We start from the raw sequence: 9,242 nt of genomic DNA, 5'->3' as shown, positions 1-9,242 counted from the left end.
GTGCTGAAGACTGAAGCAACCATTCCCACGCCGCAGCGACGGCCCGTGGAGGGGCGAGGGAGCTGGAATCTGGGGGCAGAGCTGCCAGAGACGGCTGCAGCCCTCGGCTTCCGTCCACTCTTCCAGATGACGAAGTGCAGCAGGTGGACGCCCAGCCCACGGCCCTGGGCTCACCTTTCATCCAGGGAACTGCACCCACTGGGCCCACGCGGGAAGACACCCGCCTTTCTTGGAGTTAACTCAGAGCACTGGGCTCCCTCGCTGAGTGCCGGACTCGTGGCAAGAACCCTGGGGCCTGTGGACAGAAAGATCAGAAACTCCGTGACCCAGGGTGCCTGTCTCAGAGTTATGGGGAGGCTTCAATGCCATGTGTGAGCCAAACAAGAAATGTGGGGGTCCAAGGCCAAATCGACCCCCCACCCACTTCCCAAGTAATGCTGATCTTTTCTCTGCGGCTTCTAGGGAAATGCCCCGCCTCTCTCCTGCCTGGGCCAGCCCTGTGCATGCAGGGATGGCCCCGCGCCTCCTTCCAGGCAAGACTTCGGCCTGCACCACGCTGCGGTTCAGTTCTGTCCTCCTGGGGGACGAGGGCTGCTCTGTCCACACAGGACGCTGGGCCAGGGGCTTCCTGCTGGCAGCGGCGGCCTCATCTGGCTGCTGTCCTTGGGGTGCCGGGATGGCTGCTGCCTTCTCCCCAAGCTGGGCAGAAAAGCCTGGGGCGAGAAGGTGGTGCCAGGGGAGAAGAACAGAGACAAAGAATCCCAGGGCACACAGTTGGGGTCTGAACACATTTATGTTTTGTCTGAACCGCGGGAGGATGGGAGAGGGACGAGAAGGGCCGAGCGTGCTGGGTGGCCGAACTGCCACCTGCCCATGCAGCACAGGCTGTGGGCAGCGCTTTCTCCTCCGTCCCAGGGCAGCCGTTGGCAGAGTTGGGCCCGGCTCGGGAGTTACTGTTGGCATGAGTCCCACTCCATGGGCCATGACGTCACTGGCCGGTGCCCGGGGCCTGGGGGGCTGACAGCCATGCTACCCACACCCCCCCCAGGCTCCAGGCTCCTGCATTCCCACTGGGCTCTTCCACCCGGGACCTTTTGACCTCGGGCTCCCTGGGGGGAGTGGCAGAGGCGGTGGTGGTGGTGGCCCTGGTGGTGGCTGTGGTGACTGCGCCCACGCCCACTGCTGCTGGCTCCTCGGGCCCCATTTCTTTCCATTCTGAGTGATGTCGTGGATGGGGAGGTGGTGCTCCCTGATGGTCACAGGGGCGGCCGGCTGTAGGATGGTGACCGTGTGTCCAGGGACTGCAGGGGCCATCTGGCTGGCCGCGGTCTGAATGACCCGGCTGGCCACAGGGATTGTGGCAAATGCAGTGGTGGGTTTCTCATCCAATCCTCTGGTTTCACTGCCCAGGTCCAGCACCGCCGAGCCCACTGCGTCGTGGGGGCACCCAGCCGAGGCCTGGCTGGCGAGGATGTACCCGCTGGCAGAGCTGGCAGCGGTGGTGACCACTCAGACCATGGTGACGGTGGGGGCCTGCTGCACCACGTGGATCGCGTGGCCTGAGGGCTGCTGCGAGGTCACAAGTGAGGCTGGCATGTAGGCCACCGGCTTGGCCACGAGATTGGATGGCCGAGGGGGCACAGCCATGACCACTGGCCAGGCACTGACTGGGGAGCCTGGCACACTCTGGGAATATCGGTACTCAGGAACTGAGGCTGACTTTGACCCAAGGTCAGGGTCATGTGGGAGGGGCGAGCCCTTCGCGAACAGATACTCTGGTGACCACAGGCCACTGGAACGAGGGGACGTGAGCCCGGGGTGGGTGGGTGAAGCAGCTGGAGGGCAGGGGCCCAAAGGGAGTGCGGAAGCAGGACACGCCCGCTGCCCACGCCATCCACGAAGACTCCCTTCTTGGCGAGGCAGCGCAGGTCGAAGCGCGGCTCCTGGAAGCTGAGCTGCAGGTGGCGCCGCGACATGAAGCTGGACAGGCCCATGGTCAGGTCCACCGAGCGCTGCGGTGAGCTGCGGCCGATGGAGACGCTCGGCTGCCGCAGGAGGAACTCGAACTGGCGGCCCTGGAGCCGCGCCAACGCCGGCCTCGGGCTCTGCCTCACTGAGACGACCGCCGCGCCCGCGCCCCCAACCCGCGCCGAGCCCCGGCCCGCGATCCCGCCTGGCGGCGGCGGCCCAAGCAGGGAAGGCGATGGCCGCGGCGGGGAAAGCGGCGGTGGCAGCCGCCTCGGCGCACAGCTCGGGGCTGCAGGGCGCAGGCGCCGCTGTCCTTGCTGACTTCGGCTATGTTCGCCCAGAAATATAATTTCTAAAGGGAGATTGGGGGTTTTAGATTATTATCTGAAAGAGAGAGAGCGGAAAAAGGAGAGGGTGAGGCAGAGAGAGAGAGAGCACTATCTCCCATCTGCTGGTTCCCTCTCTGAATACCTGCACTATCCAAGGCTGGGCAGGGGTAAAACCATAGATTTGGAACTCCACTGGATCTTTGATGTGGGAGGCAGGCACCTAACCACTTTCGCCTTCACTTGCTGCCTTCCAGGTGCATATGAACAGGAAGATGGAAGCTTGAGTAGAGTTGGGACTCAAAGACAGACTCTGGTATGGGTCACAGGTGTCCCAAAGGGCATCTTAACCTCTGAACAAATGCTGGTAAGTTCATGGCAATATCCCTAAAAAGTTATTTTATAAGTTTTATTTATTTAAATGCACATGGAACTTTATTTCTTAGGATTTATCTTCTACAGAAATATTTTCATGTATGTAAAATATTCCTTAAAAGTTACTAATTTTAGCATTATCTTGGCCAGCGCTGAGGCTCAATAGGCTAATCCTCCACCTGTGGCGCCATCACAGCAGGTTCTAGTCCCAGTCGGGGTGCCAGATTCTGTCCTGGTTGCTCCTCTTCCAATCCAGCTCTCTGCTGTGACCCGGGAGTGCAGTGGAGGATGGCCCAAGTGCTTGGGCCCTGCACCCCATGGGAGACCAGGAGAAGCACCTGGCTCCTGGCTTCAGATCAGTGCGGTGTGCTGGCTGCGGTGGCCATTGGTGGGTGAACCAGCGGAAAAGGAAGACCTGTCTCTCTATCTCTCTCTCTCACTGTCCACTCTGCCTGTCAAAAAAAAAAAAAGACAATAATTTTAGCATTATCTTACTGCAAAATAAGGGAAAAATGTAGATAAGTTCCTCCAGTACATATTTTTTTCATTCTGTTTTCTGTTGCAGTAACAGAATAGTTGAGACTACTTTAATTGGTGAAGAAAATAGGTTTATTTTGACCTGTGGTTCTGGAGATCCAAGAGTATTGTGCTATATCTGCTTGACTTCCTATAAGGGCCATGTACTATATCAACTCAGGGCCAAAATATGTAAGACAAGCATGTGCATATGGGCTGGAGGCAGGAGACAAAGAAGTTGACCAGCTCTACCACAGCCTGCTCTCATGGGAATTGGTCCAGCCTTGCATGAAAGGTAGGGAAAAACATTTCCAAACCATAGCACTAGGTGATTGAGAAAATAAATTATGGTATATTCTTAAAATGGAATATTTTTAATCCATAGGAAAAGAAACATTTTATGTACTAATAAGGAAAATATATAATGTATTATTACAGATATAGCAAAATATAAAACATTCCGCAACAATATGTACAACCATGACAAAAGTGGAAGAGATTCCATACATACTCATGACTCATGCTTGATGTGGCTACAACACTCTGGGTGTCCCTGGACGATAGTGAAGAAATGAGTGACAGCTGTATATGTAGAAGGGCACTCGACAGAGAGACAGAGGCTGGAGGATGAATCATCACAGGGTGCTCTCTTGCGTCTATCATTGTGAACCATGTGAATATATTACTATGCAAAAATTAAAGACAATGTGGAGAGCAGAAAGAGAAAGTCAATGAGAACAAAAACAAAAGTGCTTCTGTAAAAGAATGACAGGGTAGGTGGAGGAATTCATTTTCTCCATGCCTGGAGATTTAGAAAGATAAAATAATCAAGACTGTATCATATGAATAAGCACAAATGGATATATGGACTAGAATAAAGAACCCAGACCAAAAACCCACATAGGTGATGATACCTGGACTATGAAGGAAGCAGTATTGTAGTCCAGTGATACTGCAATATTTGGCTTTCCTTGTAGTCACACCTTAAAAATGCATTCTTACCTCCTACTGTACTAAAACTCAATGAAGATAAATCAATAATTTACACGAGAAAGACAAACATTTAAAAGTTTTAAAAGAAGCCATAGCAGAAGACTGTCATAACCTGGAGATAGAAGATATTTTTAAAAAACAAAAAAATGCAATTCAAAGGGGAAGAGATTAGGTAAAAACATGAGGCAGCACAAGATCAGCTGTTGTCAGTGTTTGGGATGGGAAAGGAAGGAACAGGAGGAACACAGAAATTTCTTTTTTTCCCAGCTGCTGTGAAAATCCTGTGTCTGATGCTATAATTGCATATCCATGTTATTACACATTGGCTACACCCATGGAATATATAAACACCAAGAGTGAACCCTGCTGTAAATCATGGTCTTTGAGTGACAATGATGTGTCAGTGTTGGTTCCTCACTGTAACAAATGTCTCACTCTGGTGAGGAATATTGATAACAATGGAAGCTGTGTGTGTCTGGGGCAGAGTATATGGGAAATCTCTGTGCTTTCATCTCAATTTCATTGTAAACCTAAAGCTTCTCTAAAACAGGCCTTTAAAACATGAAAGATCTCCATAAATTTGATTACATTAGAAGAAACTAAGGTGCTTCTCACAAGGGTTGCTTATAGAAGCCTGAGTGGGGTCAGCCCCTCTCCTTCCCTCTCTGCCCTCCTCTCCCTCGATCTCCCTTCCCCTTCACTCCCCCCTCTCCAGCCCTCCCCCCACTTCCTGGCTCCCAGTGACCCTTCACCTTCATGCATGCTACCATGGCCACATCTGCCACCCCCACCAGATGCCTGAACCACAGAGGACGCCTGACCTTGAACCTACAAACCTACAATTCCCACCATTGTACCTGGGCAGGCAGCGGAAGGTGGCCCAAGCCCTTGAGTGGTAAGGAGTACTTGAGAGATGCTCAAACCAGGTAAGATCACCAGTTCTTTCTTTTCATTTATTTATTTGAGAGGCAAAGAAAGAGAGAGAGAGAGAGAGAGAGAGAGAGAGAGAGAGAGAGATCTTCCATTCACTGGTTCACTCCCCAGATTCCTGCCACAGCTGGGGCCAGGTTGGGGCTGATTGAAGATGCAAGCACCAGGATCCAGGTCTCCCAAGGACTGAACTTGAGCCGTCACCGCTGCCTCCCAGGGTCTGCATTAGCAGAAAGTGGAGTCAGGAGCTGGAGCTGGGAGTGGAACCCAGCTGTGGGCATCTTCACCACCAGGCTGAATGCCTGCCCCTCCTCTGGCTTTCTCAAGCAAAGTCAGTTCCTTGGTATTTCCTCACCTTGGGTATTTTGGGGTCAGAACACAGAAGCAACTGGAAGCCAGTGGATTGTCCTGTCCTTTGTGATAACCTTGACTCTTTATAGAGATCCTGTGAGGTGTCCTGGAGGGGGAAGGAAGAGAGGGTGGACCTTTGACAGCAACAAGAAGGAAGAGGGAGAGATTTTCACCCTAGAAGGGGAAGGGGCAGAGTGTGATGAGAGCTGGCAGGAGTGGGGAGAGGTCCCACCCCCCCAATGCTAAGTGGTGTCTGGAGGTGGCAAGGCCTGGGACCCTCAGGGAGGGTGGGTCTCAAGTTGAGAGCTTGTACTCCTCCCCTATGAGTCCCACATCCCAGAAGGAGCCCCAGGTCAGCACAGCCACCAGGCCCAAGGTGCACAAGGCCCTGGGCCCTGATGGGTATTGCCACAGCCACTGCTGGGACAGCAGCTTCCCTGAGGCCCTGACACTGCTTAAGGCCCTGGTACCTTGACAAGAGGTGGAGGTTGGGGGAGGGAGGCTCAGTAGAGTGCCTGGGATTGGATTTCTCGCCAGCTCATTGAGATAGTGGCTTGAAGTTAGATTTGAATCAACTTTGGAAAAATAAAGAAATGTGCCAAATGGAAAAAAAAATGAAGAAACTAAGTGCATCGAAATTCAAAGCACAAGTGTAAAAATCCAGGTCAGAAATATTATATACGTACACACAATCTAGGAATCGATAAAGAAAAGATGATAAATGCACTCTTGTCATTAACAAACATTTCACGGAAGAGGAAAGACAGCACAAATGGCAATGGGGCAGATGTTTGGCCTAGCAGGTGAGATGCCATTGTCCCACTTTGGAGTACTGGGTTCGATACCTGCCTCTGCCTCCTCACTCTAGTTTCCTGCTAATGGGGACCCAGGGAGACAACAGTGCAGGCTCAGATGAGTGGGTCGGAATAAATTGTGGAGCAGTACATAGCAGTAAAAATGATTAAATTACCAAACATCTCAACATGGATGAATCTCACAATGTTGCCCTAAAAACAAAATTTTTTGAAGATTTCATTTATTTATTTGAGAGGTAGAATTACAGACAAAGGGGGAGAGACAGAGAGGGAAGTCTTCCACCTGCTGATTCACTCTTTAATTGGCTGCAATGGCCAGAGCTGCGCTGGTCCAAAGCCAGGAGCCAGGAGCTTCTTCTGGGTCTCCCATGTGGGTACAGGGGCCCAAGCATTTGGGCCATCTTCTATGACTTTCCTAGGCCATAGTAGAGAGCTGGGCTGCCACAGCACTGGCCCCCAGTAAACAAATGTTCAGGTTAGTATTTACTATTGGGGGCAAGAAACATTGATGTGATTTGGGAAGAGAGCAGAGGGAGCTTCAAAAGAATCATTAACTTTTCTTTTTTAAGTTGAGCACAAAGGTACACTGTTGTTTTTTAAAAAATTATTATTCTTTAAGCCACCAATAGATGCATCATCACAAACATTTTTTTTTCAATTAAAAAAGGAATTAATGACAGAACAATCCCTAAATTTGGAAACTATTAAAATTGTGCAATGACTATGTATAGAACTTAAGGTAAATCAAGACAACTAAACTGTAAACATCTGTATTTAAGACTTAGTGGGAAATGGTAAATAAATAGCAAATTTTATCACAAATGTGTAACTATTCTTTTGGTGTGCAAAGATACTCTAAGAAGTTCATAGAAAATGTGTATTTTGAAAAAAGACTGCCTGGATTTCAAAATGTTTTCATATCAAAATAAACTTATCTTTCAATTAAATTTTTCAACAAGCTTTTTGAAGTACCATCATGTAACTCTCATTTGATAAATGTCTTTGGTGGATAAATGGATGAATATGAAGCAGGGATTGAAAACTCTTTGCTGGGACTTGAAAACTGTAGGTTTTATTGTACTACTAATGGGAGACAAAGAATAACTAGCCAGTGGTGAAATGCTTTGAAAATATGTTCTGTGGAACTGAAGCTATTAAAAATGCAGAATAACCATATACTTAGGATTAGAGGGTGCCACGGATATAATGAAAACAACTTATCAACTCATTTAATCGGCAGACTCACAGTCCCAACTCAGATACAGTTTAACAATTTCTTACATATGGCAGACTAATTTGGGAAGTATCCTGTGGGAAAATTCAATCTTCATGATAAAATACTTAATAACAGATTCTCATAGTTATATTTCATATGTGCAAAATTCTGTCAACTACAGTGTATTGACTACTTACAAGATTTTTATGATCATATACATATTTCATAATTGAGGAAATCCAAACCAGAAAGGTAATATTTCATCTTGTCACACAATTAATTACAGAAATATTCATCTGAGAATAGACACTGAATGGAGACGCCACTGTCCGATGCTCAGAATTGAGTGCTATGTTGTCCAGGACACAAATTTGTTACCTGCCTACATTAGCTTGCAGATTGAATGTCCAAGATTCGTTTAACCCTGATAGGGTTCAGGCTGAGGAAATGCGATTTTGGAATCTGTTACCATGTTGTTTCTGCAGCCACCACCCGTTTTCTTTCTCTCCAGGCTTTTGATGTGCCTGTGCTGTTTTGATTGCTGCATACCACATGTGATGCCCTTATAGCACTGAGTCTCTGGAAACTACCCATGCAAAACAAAATGACTATTCCTTTTCCTCCCATCCTTAACAAAACTGAGCATTTCATGCCTAATATCTCAGTAAACTAGGTAACTGTTATCCTGATCGTTGCTCAAGCCCATAGTATGTTACAGGAAGAGGGAAGGTGACCTGGCAAGGACTGAGGCTAAGTTTGGAGAATGGAGCACTGCTCAAGGAGGTAACTCCCATGGGAGCATTGAGCAAGAGGATTCAAGGCTAACAGAGGAAGCGGGAGACAGTCTGTCATCTTGAACGTTTCCCAGAGGAAGGGAGGCCCTGGAGAGTAGAGTCATGGAATGGCCCCAGAGTCTGAGGTCATCTACTCGGTTGCTAGACTCAGTGCCTTTCACCAGCCCAACACCTCTAGGAGACTGGGAAAGGAAAGTGTCTAGAGAGTGTCACGGGGGCCAGGGTTTAAATGACAACACAAAGCAGGTAAAAAGGTTATTTTTAAAAAAAAGTACAATGGTGGAAAGTCAAGTGATTCAGCTCCTGGATAATAGCCTGGGATAGCAGCAGAATAGCCCCTGCCACCCACATGGGAGACCCAGATGAAGCTCCTGGCTCCAGGCTTTGGTCTGGCCTGGTAGATGAAAGATTGCTCTTCCCATCTCTGTCTCTATATAATTCTGACTTTCAAAATATATAAATAATTTTTAGAAAAGACAGATGACCCTGATGTAGTCTGTTTCAGTTCTTCATTCTGTTAATTAATTATTTATTGAATATGTGTGCAGGCTACTGTACCAGATAAAGAGGGGTTCCAGAGAATAGCAATACATGGTGATAAGACATGAATTCCAATGAAAGGTGGAGACCATGCATACTAAAGAAATTCTAAGAAAGAGAATTCCTTTTGGTCCACATGGACTTGTGGGGAAATAGTTTTGAGAAGAACTTCAAAAATGCTTCAGATGATTTAATGGAATGGAAACAAGAAGGAAATGTGGGAAGGGGAAGTAGGCATGCAAATGTAGTGATGAGACAGAGCTTCAGAGGTTTTCAAAAGGCAGGGTGAGGTGATGTAAAGAGGTGGTGGTCCACCACTTTCTTTTCTTTTAAGATTTATTTATTGGAAAGTCAGAGTTACACACAGAGAGAAGGAGAGACAGAGAGAGGGGGAGAGAGAGAGAAAGAGAGAGAGAGA

General features: G+C 48.4%; 1 pseudogene; it reads right to left on the bottom strand.

The window, feature by feature from the left end:
- Positions 1-988: 988 nt before the first annotated feature.
- On the bottom strand, positions 989-1,894 carry LOC133759288 (forkhead box protein K1-like; annotated as a pseudogene).
- Positions 1,895-9,242: the final 7,348 nt, after the last annotated feature.

Source organism: Lepus europaeus, chromosome 5, assembly GCF_033115175.1.
Source record: "Lepus europaeus isolate LE1 chromosome 5, mLepTim1.pri, whole genome shotgun sequence".
In the NCBI taxonomy this organism is placed as follows: domain Eukaryota; kingdom Metazoa; phylum Chordata; class Mammalia; order Lagomorpha; family Leporidae; genus Lepus; species Lepus europaeus.
The sequence above is the reverse complement of the archived record's forward strand: the minus strand, read 5'-3'. Positions and strand labels throughout refer to the sequence as shown.